The sequence below is a fragment of the Musca autumnalis genome, unplaced genomic scaffold (assembly GCF_047663935.1).
Source record: "Musca autumnalis isolate F117 unplaced genomic scaffold, ASM4766393v1 scaffold_1, whole genome shotgun sequence".
Lineage (NCBI taxonomy): Eukaryota > Metazoa > Arthropoda > Insecta > Diptera > Muscidae > Musca > Musca autumnalis.
In genome coordinates, this window is record NW_027411644.1 from 36,784,297 (window position 1) to 36,801,481 (window position 17,185).

General features: G+C 32.9%; 1 long non-coding RNA gene across 9 annotated transcripts in view; it reads left to right on the forward strand.

Annotated features, from left to right (window-relative positions):
* The window catches only part of LOC141390484 (uncharacterized), a 310,744-nt gene that overhangs the window by 72,167 nt on the left and 221,392 nt on the right, over positions 1-17,185 (forward strand). For 4 of the 9 annotated variants that reach the window (XR_012409370.1, XR_012409373.1, XR_012409371.1 and 1 more), the window contains exon 2: positions 14,171-14,254. The exons of the other annotated variants lie outside the window; for them this stretch is intronic. This is a non-coding gene — a long non-coding RNA (uncharacterized lncRNA). The remainder of the gene's footprint in view (positions 1-14,170; positions 14,255-17,185) is intronic. 9 annotated transcript variants of the gene reach the window in all.

The following is a 17,185-nucleotide window of genomic DNA, read 5'->3' on the forward strand; positions in this document are numbered from 1 at the left end:
TACGATATCCGTTTCAGACAATTTTGAGTAGATCTAGCAATGTCCGTCCGTCTGTCTGTCTGTCTGTCTGTCTGTCTGTCTGGCTGGCTGGTGCGCACGATAACTCTCGAACGGATCAATCGATTCGGTTCAAATTTTGGGTATCGAAATATTTTGTCCAGATTCGATTTAAGTTCGAAGATGGGCCATATAGCTCCACTCCTTCAGGTACCTCCCCCACAAAAGTTCGAAAATGTTCGGAAAATTTGTGCGCACGATAACTCTTGAAGGGAGTAACCGATGTTGTCCATACTTTGCACATCGTGTAATTTCTCCCAAACTTAGATGAGGTTCCAATATGGACTCAATCGGTTTACTCCTTCAGGTACCTCCCACACAAGATTTCGGAAAAGTTTAGTTTAGGACCTGGTCTCGAACCGCTTTGATTTTTGTTTACGCAAATTGTATTCGCTGTCCTCTATACGACGTTGTAAGTTTCATTAGGGGCAAGTCCATACTTCCTGAGAAAATAGCCTGAAAGTTACAAAAAACCCTATGACACCGTGTGTAGTGGTTAGAGCGCAAGATAACTCTCGAACGGATCTGCCGATTCGGTCCAAAATTTGGCTTTCGTAATATTTTGTCCAAACTTAGTTCAAGTTCAAAGATGGATTATATCGGTTCACTCCTTCCGGTACCGCCCCCACAAAAGTTCGAAAATGTTCGGAAAATTTGTGCGTACGATAACTCTTGAAGGGAGTAACCGATTTGGTCCATACTTTGCACATTATGAAATTTCTACCAGACTTAGATGAGGTTCCAATACGGACTCAATCGGTAAACTCCTTCGAGTACCTCCCACACAAAATTTCGGAAAAGTTCAGTTTAGGACCTGCTCTCGCATCGCCTTGGTTTTTTATTGTAACATCTTGTATTCACTGTCCCCTATACGAAGGTACAAGTTTCCTCAGGGGCAAGTCCATACTTCCTGAAAAAATAGCCTGAAAGTTGAAAAACAAACCCTATGACACCATGTTTATAAGTGGAAGCGCAAGATAATTCTCGAACGGATATGCCGATTCGGTCCAAAATTTGGCCTTAGTAATATGTTGTTCAAACATAGTTTAAGTTTGAAGATAAACCATATCGGTCCACTCCTTCAGGTACCTCCCCCACAAAAGTTCAAAAATGTTCGGAAAATTTTTTCATACGGTAACTCTTGAAGGGAGTGGCCGAATTGGTCCAGACTTTACACATCCTAATATATCTACTAGATATAGATCAGGTTCAAATGTGGACTATATTTGTCCACTCCATCCGGTACCTCCCACACACAAATTTCGGATAAGTTCACTTTAAGACCTGCTATCGAATCACTTTGATTTTTGTTCAAGCAACTTGCATTCGCTGCCTCAATTACGATGGTAAACGTTTTTTCAGGGGCAAGTCCATACTTCTTGAGCAAACATCCCGAAGGGTTTAAAAACCCTCTATGGCACCATATGTGGCGGTCGGAGAGCACGATAACCGATTTGGTCCAACATTTGGTGTTCGTCATATTATATCCAAACTTAGTTTCATGAGGCAATACCGGTCCACAACTTCCGGTAATTCTCCCCAATATTGAACAAATTTCACTAAAATGCTAGGACGATATTACTTGAATAGGACAACCAATTTGGTCCGAACTTTGGATCTCCTAACATTTTGTCAAAATTTAGTTTAACTTCTAAAATAGCCCATATCGGTCCTCTCTAAAGATACCTCCCCCACAAAAGTTCAACATTTGTGTCTTAGTTCAGTTAATTCCTAATCCACATTTTTGTCGGCAAGTTCAAATATCACAAAATTCTGAAGAGACCTTAAATACATTCGATCGGTCCGTAGGTGAAAGTTTCACTTCACATTGGCTGAGGGTATATATCAGTCGGCAAAGCCGACTGACACTTTTTTACTTGTTATACACAATTTTTTCCACAAATCCACAAGAGCCTTTTTTGAGCGACTGACCAATTTTGCTGGGTCCAGCGAGAAAAATCTATTTTTGCGGTCAGGTATTCATGCAATATCATGGCGATCTTGCATTCACGCACGGCTTAATTTTTTTCTGGCAACACGGCCGACTTTTGGCTAACTTCACGACCTTCGTTTTTGCGAGTGTCGGCCACGATTGAATTCATTAAACCAGTTTGTGAAAAATTATAGGACGAAAATGTTCAGAAGTAAATTCCATTTTTTGCAAAGTGATTTTTTCAAGTCACTGTAAACAACACAATACATGGTCGAATGTCAAATTGTCCTTAGTACGCTTAGGCTAAAAACTGTCAAACTTTCCAAAAAATTTCAAATGACGAATGGATTTTTATACAAATATTGCAGCATGGGGTCGCTTAGACACTTTTTGCAAAATGTACTCGGTGTAGCTGTCGTTAAAATTTGTTTTTATATTAATTTTGGTGAAGTCGAAGGCGCCTACAGCCTCCTGACGTATAATTTAATGTGCATTTTCTGGCCAGGCAACATACATTTTTTAATGGTGGCAAAATACTCCTCAGTAATGTTGGCGACATTTCTTGAGTATTTCAGCCATGAACATCTTCTTTACAAGTGGGGTCTTAGTACACGGTAGAATCCACAAAGTTATTTCTTACAAAATGTTTATTTGTTAAATAAAGGAGTTTTCATGTGCTAGTAGCTTATTACAGGGGTAGTGGTGTAGGGTACCACATGGTCTGCCCCGTCCATTTTACTTACTTGTTTAAAATATTTAAATTTTCCTTGGCGTGAATTATTTAAAAGATATTTTTTTAATTTTCCACTTGGCGTAGAGCTTTTAAAAAATTTTTTTAAAATTTTCCACTTAACTTGAATTTTTTATAGTTATTTCTTTAAATTTTTCCTTGGCCTGAAGTTTTTAAAACATATTTTTTCCAAATTTTCACTTGGCGTAGGCTTTTTAAAAATAATTTTTTTTTTTTAATTATTCACTTGGCGTAGAGTTTTCAATTTTTTTTTGTTTCAATTTTTCCCTTGGCATAGGGGTTTTAAAAAATATGTTTTAATTTCTTTACTCAGCGAGACCTGTTTAAACTTGTTACCGAATAAATTTTCTAATTTTGGATATTTGAAAGAATACTTGTTTTATCAACCACATTTTTTCATACCAACCTTATATTCAACTAGTAGTTTGAAACAATAACAAAATGTACAAAAACCATTACACTTTTGCATAAATTTAAAAACATTACCACATTTGTTATAATATTTAAGAAATGTGTTATGAATTCCAACAAAGCAACACCGACGGATGTGAAAAAATTAATTTTTCGTGCCTAAGGCCAACGGAAAAATGTATAAATTAAAATGGAATCATAAATAAAACTTTAGTTACAAAAAGCCTGTAGATAGAGAGATAGATGGAGAAAAGCGTTTTACCATGATGCCCCACATGGCAGGTCCCTAGTGTTGTGAAACTACAAACATAGTTTCTCTAAAATGAAGAGAAAAAATAAAACGCTGTACCGGGAGTTAGATAACCGTAGCTTGTGACTATTCGAAAAAAAGATTTAAAGTTATTATGTAGGCAAGCATGGTAAAATATATCGTTGTAATCCTGACTACAAGAACTTCATTCGCCATATACCCCCATGTGGTATATCAAAATTCATATCTCGACGATATAAAGCGATTTTGAGATGTGTGTCCGTCCGTCGGCCCATTAAAAATTGTAATAACGCTACAGGCCACAGTTATGAAGCAATCTTCCAAATTTTGTATGGAGGTCGGGCTCAGATATGTGATATTTTGGGGGTGAAAAGGACCAAAAACTAAATATTTACCCAATTTTGTAGCGGTTTTGTAGGTCGCAGTGGAGGTCTGATCGGCGAGACATTTTTTGTAAGGTTTGGGTTTACGTCAGAGAAGTAGCTTGCAATTTAACGTGATGATCAGATAATATTTAGCGTATTAAATGGACCAGAACTTTTGTGTGAAAATTGGTAAAGTTTTTAGTGAAATCACTATATCTCTATTCCTGGAAACTATGTTAAACCCTTGTAAGTAGTATTTAGAAGAGGAACGCTCGACCTTTCCATTGACGCTAATTATGTTTATTTATGTGGTCAGTGAAATCACTATATCTCTATTCCTGGAAACTATGTTAAACCCTTGTAAGTAGTATTTAGAAGAGGAACGCTCGACCTTTCCATTGACGCTAATTATGTTTATTTATGTGGTCAGTGAAATCACTATATCTCTATTCCTGGAAACTATGTTAAACCCTTGTAAGTAGTATTTAGAAGAGGAACGCTCGACCTTTCCATTGACGCTAATTATGTTTATTTATGTGGTCAGATAACGGAGTTACAGCCTAGTATATACAGGTATCCCTCAGTTTTAATTGTGGATCGTGTAACCTTAATCATGCAAGAGGTCGCAGTTATAGTTCAGTACTGACAAATGCTCTGGCACTAGGCAATAGTTTTGGTCAAGGATAGTGCCAATAATTGTTGATAATGATCGGATAGTATTTAGCGTGTAAAATTGACCATTAATTTTGGGGGGAAATTATCAAAATTTTATTATTTATTCAGTAATGTAAATTCTGAGGGCATATTCGGATAACTAAACTTGAAAACCAACTCTTGACTTCGTACTTGATGCTAATTATATCAATGCAACAGTTAGATAAAGGAACTATTGTCTAACGTCACGGTGCGCCTGAAACAGCTTTAAATGGAAGATGAATACACCAGGGAAGTTTTTGCAGATGAAACTACAATGGATAATGAGAACAATAAAGAAAAAACAAAGTTCACATTTTTAGGGTTTTTAGGTTTGCACGCTTTTGCTTCGAAGCCGCAAGTCCCATATAAATGTGATTGTAATTGTTCCACAAACATCCCAGGCGGGACAAGGGAGACTTCTCTCATATCAATGCGTGTACCCCGATTCATATAAGCTTAATGATATAGAACCTACAGTTTATCGCCGAGTCCAAACGGCGTGTCCTAAGAAACCATTTGTAGAGAAGTTTAACATGGCTGAAATACTCAGGAAATGTCGTCATCATTACTGTATTTTGCCACCGTTGAAAATTTGATGTTGGCCAGCAGGGCAATGGAACCCACGACCTTCTGCGTGCAAGGCGGGTGTGCATACCATTGCACCACGGTGGCACCCAGCTGTGATCAGCTGTGAAAATTCTTGTAGTTTTCGTAGGTCTTACCATTTTTGAGATATAGAAGTTCAAATTGTGTCAATGCACTGACTGTATCACCTCCTTATAAAAGAATGTCATGTACGGTGTGCCCTAACTTACTTTAAATGAAAACCGCTAACACCTGGAAAGTTTTCTCAGATTCTGAAAAGGCAATGTTCATAGATGAGAAAAATCGAAAAAAGAAAAAATTCTGGAGGGATTTTTAGATAAATCGCGGTACAAGTTCACATTTTTAGGGTTTGTTAGGGTTTTAGGATTTTGCATGGGAACCGCACGCCCTATTGCCATTTATTCAACCTGGCCATAAATTAAAATGTTAATTCACAGTGGCTTACGGTATATCTGTGTCGAAAAAATGGATTTAAATCTTTTCTGTTGCATGGGTTCTAATCACCATTGTTTTGATGAGGCAAAATTTGGCCGTATCAAAATATACACGGCTGAAGGGATAAAAAAAATGCCTAATCGAAATAATAGTTGTCATACCACATTTTTTGGTACGTTCTCTATACTATAACACTGTCATAATCTGGAATCGAAATAATAGTTATCATACCACATTTTCTGGTACGTTCTCTATACTATAACACTTTCATAACCTAGATGTATACAAGTTAAGAAATAAAATGTTGAATAATGTTAAATATCACCTGATATCACCATGGGAACAATCAAGCAAATTCATTCTCATAATAATGCAATGCGATATCATGTTGCAGCAAAATGTGGGAATGAATTAATGCTTACTCAGCGCACGTGTTGACGTTGCAGCAGAAATAATTAGTTTAAGTAGTTGTAAGTCACAATTGTAATTTAGTGCCAAAAATTCAAACAACACGACGCGTTTTTTAAAAATTAAAAATATCGTGTCTTTATTTAACTTACATCTGTAGGCAACATGGACTGATACTTTCTTACCTGTTAATCCACAATTTATTTCTAGAAGTAAAATATTTACAGATTGTGATTTTGAAATAATAATAAATCGATAGTTTTGAAATTTAAATATTGTTCAAAAATAAACGCAAATATTTTTGGCAAACCCTTAAAAACCCATGAACTTTTATATTCACCATAAATTTATGGTCGCCTAAGCCTATATGTGAATCATCGTTATTGATGTTAAAATTATTCCTTTTTCTGATGATTGTAAACTTTTATTATATTAACTAACACCTACCACCCATCGTTTTACAACAACATCTAATTATTAACTTCTATCAATACGAGTAGTCTTCGAAAGAATGCCTAAAATCCCTGAGATTTCTTCTTAAGATAACTTTTTCTTTGTATTCGAAACTAAGCCGAAGTAAATAAAACGAAGAACATCAAGAAAACAAAACTGAATGAACATAACTTTGGAGTTTTAACTAGTGGTCGTAAACTAAAAGACCCCATTAGACCATTTCTAGTTGAGTTGGTTAGTTCCCTGGCTGGTTGTTTGTACACTGGTTTCTGGATGGTACGCATCGTATTACTTGGTAATATAATGGATTTTTAGGTATGTAAGTTTGTTTGTTGGTTGTTTTTCATCTCCTTTTTCAAAAGGTCGTAAATTCTGATGTTGTGCCAGAGTCGTTGTAACTGTTTATATACGACTGTACAAGATGAAGATGAGGCAATCGGACAAGGTATGTAGTTTTGTAGCGTCGAAAGGGGGCAAAAGATTTATTAGAACTACTGCTTGATTCTTCCTCTTTCGTCGTGGTGTGTGTTTATTGCATAGCTAGTTTTGTGGTATTGGTGGCTGTATGTTTTGAGACAATTTTTTCAAGTTGTTTCCGAATGTCCTTAACTTTGTAAGGTCATGCATGTTGTTGAATGTGATTTTGTTATTGTCAAAGGGATTTTTGGGGACTTTATTGCTCATAAATTGATGTTAGAGAGTGCCACTTTTAAATAATGCATCCACATTTATTATTGAGGAATAATAGCATGATTTTTGTGGTTTTATGCAGATTTTTTGTGAATTTTTAATAATTGATCTAAATAAAGATCAAATTAGAAAAGATCAAATTAGAAATAACATGGCTATAATGGAGAAAATTATATAAAAAAGTATCAGCGGAAATACGTTAAAGAATTCTTAATAACTATCAGACCCCGGTCCGCGTTGCTGCCCCGTCGTAACGAGTTTTAGTGACAACTTTTATTGGACTTTATGCTTGACAAAAATTCAAAAATTGTTTTTTTCTACCTAACTTCTTCGGTCCATTATCAAACCGAGGAGGATTTTAAATGTATCTATAAATTTTGTCTGTAACCTTTCTATTCTCATACGGACTTTGTCTTTTGTCTTTGTTTTCGACCATTGTTGCTGTTTAGGATTTATTATCGTCCATGTTCCCTGTCTATTTACTAAAGCGATCTAATTGTAAAAGTTAAAAAAATAATTAAGTTAAATTCTCCCTCTTATTGACCGTTGAACCTCACCATTTAAGGAACTTTGTAAATATATTGTTTTCCTTGGTCGGACGCGCAACCACCGTTGTCTCGAAAATTAATTTGCAAGCGGATGCACTTAAAGGTTTAGCAAATATATCGATTATAAGACAATAAGCCCCGGAAAGTAGTCTATAAATAAAGGGAATTTTAGACCACAGGACATTCCTGAACATTTTCTGAGAATTGCATGAAATTAGGTTCAGTTGTTTTCAAAAAATAATGTATTGAAAAGAGTGGTCGTTTTCAATATATAACGTGGTCCGGAAATTTGGCTCCAAATATGACTGATATAACCATAGGTTTGGCTTATGCATATACCGTTAAAAAAAGGCGAGGGGAAGGTATGCCACTTCCTCCGAAAATCATTAAATATGCATAATAACAGCAAACCTTGAGCTTTTGCTGCAAATTTCATGGAAATTGGTTCAGTAGTAATATATAAATATAATATAATAATATTAAAACAAGCAAAAAAGTATCAGTCGGCTTTGCCGACAGAGATATACCCTCAGCTTGTGTATATTGAAACAATTTTTCCCAAAAATACGTCTGTATTTAGGGGGTTTTAAAAATTTTGGGCGTTTGAACCGACAAAAATGTTGATTAGGATTGAAGATCAAAAGTTTTGCGGAGGAGATACTAAAAGGAATGGATCGACATAGACCGTTATGGAAGTGGATCTCCAGGGGGGTTTTACACTCTTCGGGCTGTTTGCTCAAGAAGTATGGACTTGCCCCTAAAAAAACTTTTGCCATCGTAATTGAGGCAGCGAAAGCAAGTTGATTCAACACAAATCAAAGTGATTCGGTATTAGGTCTTAAAGTGAACTTATCCGAAATTTTGTGTGGGAGGTACCGGATGGAGTGGACAAATATAGTCCATATTTGAACCTGATCTATATCTGGTAGATATATTAGGATGTGTAAAGTGTAGACCAATTCGGCTACTCCCTTCAAGAGTTACCGTACGAACAATTTTTCCGAACATTTTTGAACTTTTGTGGGGAAGGTACCTGAAGGAGTGGACCGATATGGCTTATCTTCAAACTTAAACTATGTTTGGACAAAATATTACTAATGCCACATTTTGGACCGAATCGGCAGATCCGTTCGAGAGTTATCTTGCGCTCCAACCACCTCACACGGTGTCATAGGGGTTTTTTTTGCAACTTTCATGCTATTTTCTCAGGAAGTATGGACTTGCACCTGATGAAACTTGTACCGTCGTATGAAGGGCAGTGAATACAAGTTGCTAGAACAAAAATCAAAGCGATTCGAGAGATGGCCCTAAACTGAACATTTCCGAAATTCTGTGTGAGAGGTACCCGAAGGAGTGGACCTATTGAGACCATATTGGAATCTCATATTACTCTGGTAGAAAGTTTACGCTATACAAAGTATGGACCAAATCGGTCACTCCCTTCAAGAGTTATCGTGCGCACAAACTTTTCGAACTTTTGTGTGGGAGGTATCGGAAGGAGTGGACCGATGTAGCTCATCTTCGAACTTAAACTAAGTTTGGGCAAAATATTACGAAAGCCAAAATTTGAACCGAATCGGTTCATCCGTTCGAGAGTTATGGTGCGCTCCAGCCAGCAGGACAGACAGACAGACGGACAGACAGCCGGACGGACATGGCTAGATCGACTCCAAATTGTCTGAAACACATTTCGTCCAAACATACTTGGGGTCTAAAACCATTAATTCGATGAGGCACATTTTCATCGTATCAAAGTGTATATACCCTCCTTAGCCTAAAGGCTGAGGGTATAAAAACGACGTGGTCAGGTCTTTAGGCCCCAAAGAAGTACTTGGGGTGTAGATTAATTCGTAATTTTTTTAACCGATACATACACTATATTTGCAAATATAAACCTTTTAAAAAAATCACATTGGAGGGATACTGCGACCCCCTGGAATTCAATAAAGTATGTAGCCTGTTTCGAGGGACATCCCCTACGATCGGAGACACAACCACAATTGTCCCGCAAATAAGTTTCTAAACCGATACATTTGTAATTATTGTAAATATAGATTTTTTATAGAAATAGGGTATAAGGGAAGTACCCCGTTCCCTCCGAAATTTAACAAAATTTGTACATTCCCTGACAATTTCAGAAAAAAGGGTTCAGTAGTTTTTGTAGAAAAGATAAAAATTAAGAGAAAAAAAAAATAATAATAATAATAATAATAATAATGATAATAATAATAATAATAATAATAATAATAATAATAATAATAATAATAATAATAATAATAATAATAATAATAATAATAATAATAATAATAATAATAATAATAATAATAATAATAATAATAATAATAATAATAATAATAATAATAATAATAATAATAATAATAATAATAATAATAACAATAATAATAATAATAATAATAATAATAATAATAATAATAATAATAATAATAATAATAATAATAATAATAATAACAATAATAATAATAATAATAATAATAGTAATAATAATAATAATAATAATAATAATAATAATAATAATAATAATAATAATAATAATAATAATAATAATAATAATAATAATAATAATAATAATAATAATAATAATAATAATAATAATAATAATAATAATAATAATAATAATAATAATAATAATAATAATAATAATAATAATAATAATAATAATAATAATAATAATAATAATAATAATAATAATAATAATAATAATAATAATAATAATAATAATAATAATAATAATAATAATAATAATAATAATAATAATAACAATAATAATAATAATAATAATAATAATAATAATAATAATAATAATAATAATAGTAATAATAATAATAATAATAATAATAATAATAATAATAATAATAATAATAATAATAATAATAATAATAATAATAATAATAATAATAATAATAATAATAATAATAATAATAATAATAATAATAATAATAATAATAATAATAATAATAATAATAATAATAATAATAATAATAATAATAATAATAATAATAATAATAATAATAATAATAATAATAATAATAATAATAATAATAATAATAATAATAATAATAATAATAATAATAATAATAATAATAATAATAATAATAATAATAATAATAATAATAATAATAATAATAATAATAATAATAATAATAATAATAATAATAATAATAATAATAATAATAATAATAATAATAATAATAATAATAATAATAATAATAATAATAATAATAATAATAATAATAATAATAATAATAATAATAATAATAATAATAATAATAATAATAATAATAATAATAATAATAATAATAATAATAATAATAATAATAATAATAATAATAATAATAATAATAATAATAATAATAATAATAATAATAATAATAATAATAATAATAATAATAATAATAATAATAATAATAATAATAATAATAATAATAATAATAATAATAATAATAATAATAATAATAATAATAATAATAATAATAATAATAATAATAATAATAATAATAATAATAATAATAATAATAATAATAATAATAATAATAATAATAATAATAATAATAATAATAATAATAATAATAATAATAATAATAATAATAATAATAATAATAATAACCTTATAATAATAATTCACATTAGCTCAATGATATGGGACCTACCGACACCACTTGTAGAGAAGTTTTACATGGCTGAAATACTCAGGAAATGTCGCCAACATTGCTAAGGGGTATTTTTCCACCGTTGATAAAGTTTGGTGTTGTCATATTTATGTACATTTATAAGATAAGATGTGTTCCCAATACGGCTAAAACAGAAAGGACAAAAATAAACTTTAGTCTAAGCGCAATGATATGGAACCTTCTTCTTAGTGCCTAGTCGGAACGATTCCATAATACCGAGATCATGGCCATGATTTGAAATCTGTAATCTTAAAATGTACCTACATATGTTAACCACTTCTATTCACAGCACCACATCCCTTCACGGTGGTTAAACCCTCATTAATGTTGGCTTGCAGTTCCTGAGTACACCATATCTGGGAATTGAGTTGTAATTTATAATAAAACATTATTTTCTAAAGCATTGAGAAATAATAAATATAACAATATTTATGGATATTAGTTTCCTTGAAATTTGATTTGTAATTGCGTGACTAAATCTTCAATTATTTGAATGATTTGTTCATTTAAAAAGTGGATGTTGTGAGGTATAGGTATTGTCAGCAATCATACGCCCCATTGTTCGATGTTCGAACACTGCACGGCAAGGAGCGTCAAAAATACTTTTAAACATAGCATCGAACGGTAGAGTTGTGCCATAGGAACTAAATGGAACTATATAGTTCACTTCGCAGTTCCAATGGCCCACATTTTATCTTTGAAAAAATGCGTATACTTAATATCGCACGTTATATTTCATTATGTTACTCATACGTTTTGGAACTAGTACAAGGAACTAGGAACTAGATTACCCAACTCTATCGAACGGATGTAAATTGCTAAATTGCTCCACTAAACAATTTTAATATGGGTACGAGATTGAGGCCTGAAATTTCTACACAACACAAAAAAGTTTTTAAATTAGGAAAACTATATTATTTTCGCATAATAGCTGTTTGATATGTCACTCGAAGCCTTAGATTCATACCCACTGATACCTGGTCTTCTGATACCCAAGGAAAATTTCAAAATTAGAACACCTATGCGCAGTTTAAGGTCAAGACTTTTGCCTTGTTGTTTTAAATTAGGCCTTTGCACACCAATACATACATTTTTTGTGGTTGTGTTTGTTTGAAAACACAAAAAATTTTGTAGCATCCCAACATGCCATTTTTCAAACCAAAAACAAATGTTCTCTCTTCTAGTTGTGTGAGTGAGCAAATTGACACACACCGACAGCACGACATATCGACGCCTCCAAACAATAGTATGCTAAGTCGACTTAGCATGTTTTCAAGTTCTTTACATTTTTATATTTAACGTCCTTTAACTTAAATTCTGTCAAATTTTGGTAATGATCGGACAATCCGAACAGAAGTTATAAACAAATATTTACTTAGCATAGTACTAAAGTTCAAAGAAATTTTCAAACTTTTAGAGCTTGTCCTGCAAAACTCGCTTTTCAGAATTAGCAAACTATTATTTGGAGGTGTCGAACGTCCTTTAACTTAAATTCTGTCTAATTTTGGTAATGATCGGTCAATCCGAACAGAAGTTATAAACAAATATTGACTTAGCATAGTACTGAAGTTAAAAAAAATTTCCAAACTTTGAGAGCTTCTCCTGCAAAACTCACTTTTTAGACTTAGCATACTATTATTTGGAGGTGTCGATATAATTGTTTTATACTATGATTTTTTATAATATTTTACCAAAGTTTCAGACCACAAATATGTTAAGATCAAATCAATTTCTGAAAATTTCTCTACCTAGTTGCATATCTCTACCTGTTGGCATATACATGCAGTCGTCATCCATACGCTACATTATGTTCCAACAGAGTGGAGAAAATGTATGACCCTTTCGTGGGCCAACAAATTTTATATAGTTAACACTAATCAAAAAAATAAAAACACTGAATGTTTTATCAAAAAAATGTTTGGTATTTATAACTGAAATCGGCTAGTTATTTTCGAACTCGGTGGCGGCTTTTCTTCATCAGCTCTTGATTTTGATATACAGCCAGCGCTGCTGACAGTTTTTGTTCGGAAATCGTCAAATTGTCAATAAAATTGGGAAAATCGTCAACAATCGTCAACAATAGGTTTGGTTACCGCTTAATGCGAATTTTTCGCTTATAGTTATGACAATGAGACTGACTACATAAGATATACAACCCATAGCAATAAGGCTGACTTAATCTCACTTAAATACCGCAAAAAAGGTTTCACCAGATAAGAATTTCCCCTATGACTATCGAGTTTGGAACAATGCATCAACTTCCAGTTTTGAATAACAGCTTTGCTCAAATATCGCCTGATTGACTGTGTGACCGTCCATGCCTTTCGGTCATGACTGACTAACTGGCCTCTTAAAGAGCGCAGAAAGCTAAATTTTCTCTACATTTGTCACAACGAGATAGACCATTTTCATCGATTAACAATCCTTAACGAAAATTTTCAACTGATATAATTCGAATGTGAGACAAAGAGCTCAAACTACCTGTATTGCAGATATGCACCTAAATATAGCTAATCTGGCTGGAAAATGCCAAGAATATTAAAAAAGCTTAATTAATCGAGTTTACAACAATGTTTTCTTTAAATTCTTTGGTTAAATTTAGGTCAAAATATAGTTATCCTGGTTTATTCCATGCAGTTTTGGCTACTGTGAAAAATCGTAATTTCAGGGCCAAAAAATCGTTAAAATGACAGCACTGGATACAGCTCAAAATCGATTTTTCCACCAATTTCGTCATTCTCGCATACAAACAAATTTTTTTGTGAGTTTTTCCATATGAATATATCAACGAGATGTTGTACTTTCTATGTAAACAATTTTTGCAATAATTATGGTAAATATATTTGATTATTTTTAGGTTATGGCCGAATCATGCGTGCTATGAACTTTATATTATATATGTGTATGCTGGACTATGTAGTAGACATCCTAAGCATATCTGGTAAGTAATATGAAGATACTATGATTACCTCTGATGACAAAACAAGAGCTAATGGAGAAAAATCGCGACCGGATTCGAAAATTTCTCGCCAATTTCAGTTAGAAACACAAAAAAATTGGATGAAACAAAAGTCGTGTTGACCAGTGTAATCGATGGCCCTACGGAGGGTTCTACGGAGGGACAGAATTGTTCATAGGCTATATAGACTGTCTATGAACCTGGGGAATGCTAAATAATTTTTCGAAAATATCGAATGTCATGAATCTGCCCTACAAATAATATGACTGAAAATCACGATAATTACCATGTTTTATAATTAATTTAACTTGCTTTGGTGTCCGTTTAGTTCAAATCTAGTAACTCATTTTAACACAGTTGTAGTTGACCAATAGAACTTAAATTTTGCACACTTTTCAGATTTGGAAGACAATACATGAATATGAAACCAAAACCAGGTTTTGGTATAGCCCCCATATAGCGGTACTACCCGATTTAAAGTGTTTTAAGGATTTTATCTTCATTTTAAGGCCGACTTGGCTGTTACTTGGCATTTGGAGTTCGCAATGGTACTAAAACTACCCCACCAAAAATTGTGGACATAGGTCCAGGTTTTGTTATAACCCCTATAAACGGTTCCACCCGATGTCAGGCATTTTATAGTTTTTATCTACATTTTCGGCCTAAATTGACTGTACTTTGGCTATGGGATTCTCAGTGGTCAAAACAATTTATTTACTAAAAAGTTAAAAATAAGAAAATAATTTAAAAAAATAAGTTACAGTGTTTTATTTATAAATGCACTGAAAATAGAAAATAATTTTTCGCTTATCTTTAATATGTATGTATATTCTTCTTCATGATGGAATCTCTCAAATAAAATGCTTGCGTTTAAATTATATATGGTGAAAAAATTAAACGGCAAACGTTTTATGTGGTAGATTCCATCATAAAGAAGAATATACATATTGAAGCTAAGCGAAAAATTATTTTCTAGTTTTCAGTGCATTTATAAATAAAACATTGTATCTTAATTATACCCTACACCACTATGTGGAAAGGGTATTATAAGTTTGTTTTGGGAAAAAATCATGTAACACCGCGAAATATTCGTCGGAGACCCCCAATGTGGTATACCAATCTTCATATCTCGGCGAGATAAAGCGATTTTGAGATGTGTGTCCGTCCGTCCGTCCGTGTGTCCGTCTGTCCATTATAAATTGTAATCAAACTCCAGGCCGCAATTTTGGACCGATCGTCACGAAATTTGGTATGGAGGTCGGTTTCACATCAGAATAGATCGCTATTTTAATTGGTGAAGATCGCAAAATATTTATCGGGTGAAATGGACCAAAAACATAATTTTTATCCGATTTTGTAGCTGCTTTGTAGGTCGCAATAATAGTCGGATCGCCTCGAAATTTTAAATAAGGTAAGAATATATGACAAAGGAAAAGCTTGCAATTTGAGATGGCGATCAGACAATATTTAGAGGGTTAAATGGACCACAACTTTTGTGTGAAAATTGTGAAAATTTTTAATAAACAGCTTTTATCTTTGTTTCTGAGAGACACATTCCCCACTCGGGAGTTATATTTGGAAGACGACCTTTCAATTGATGTCAATTATGTTGATGTACGTGATCAAATAACAGAGTTACCGCCTAATATATCCAGTTTTTTGTTCGTAGTGTAATCATGAACCCGATAGAGGTCGCAATTATAGTTCAATAGTCACGAAAGTTTGCACGAGGTACGAGTTTAGGTTGAACAAAAATCCTGTAGTTTGCATGATGATCTGATATTATTTCGCGGTTGACATAGACCATTACTTTTGTATAAAAAATATACAAATTTTAGTTTTGGTCCATATTTTCATTCGTGGAGGACATATACTGGCAAAGTAGCCTACATATGGAAAAATGACTAATGGTCTTCCCCTGATGCAAATTACAATAATGTGTCTGCTAGATAACGCACCTACTGCCTGATATATAATGTGTTTTGTGTAGAGAACCACAATTTCCTCCCATGCTACAAATTGTCTCTATCATGACAGAGAGTTTTTCAGTTCAGTTGTCAAATTGGATTTTTATACAAATATTGCAGCATGGGGTCGCCTCGCCACATATTTTATACCTCAGGATTTAGGGTAAAGGGGATACAAACAAACTACGAACAAGGATGTGTGTCATCGAAATATTGGTTTTAGACCCCATGTATGTTTGGACGAAATTCGTTTCAGAAAATTTGGAGTCTATTTAGCCCTGTCCGTTCATCCGTCTCTCTTAATGTCTACCTTGCTGGTGCGCACGATAACTCTCGAATGGATCTACCGATTAGAGCCAAATTTTATACATCGTAATATTTTGCCCAAACTTTGATTAAGTCCGAATGTAGGCTATGTCAATTCACACCTCCCCCAAAAAAGTTCAAAATTGTTTTCGAAATATTGTGTGAACGATAACTGGCGAAGTGAGCAATCGATTTGCTCCAAACTTTCCATATATTATTCCTTCCAGATATAGATCGGATAAGACTATATCTGTCCTTAGGGTACCTACCACACAAAATTCGGAAAAGGGAAATTTAAGAGTCCTCTCGAATCGTTTTGAATTTTTTTCAGCAGATTGTACTTGCGCTGCAAATCCGCAAGTTAACTCTCAAGGGGATTTTCTGATTGGTCGAAACTTTACACATCGTATTATTTCATCCAGTTATGTGTCGGGTCGGAATATGGACTATATCGGTCCGTCCTTCGAGTACCTCCCACACAAAATTTGGGAAAAGTGCAGTTTGAGGACCAGTATCGGATATATTTCATATTTTTTTTTTTTTTTTTTTTGAAGAACGTTCTTTTTAATTTCCCTATTGTGGTCCCTTTCCCGGGGTAAGTCATACTTCCTGAGATAACAGTCCAGATGTTCCAAAAACC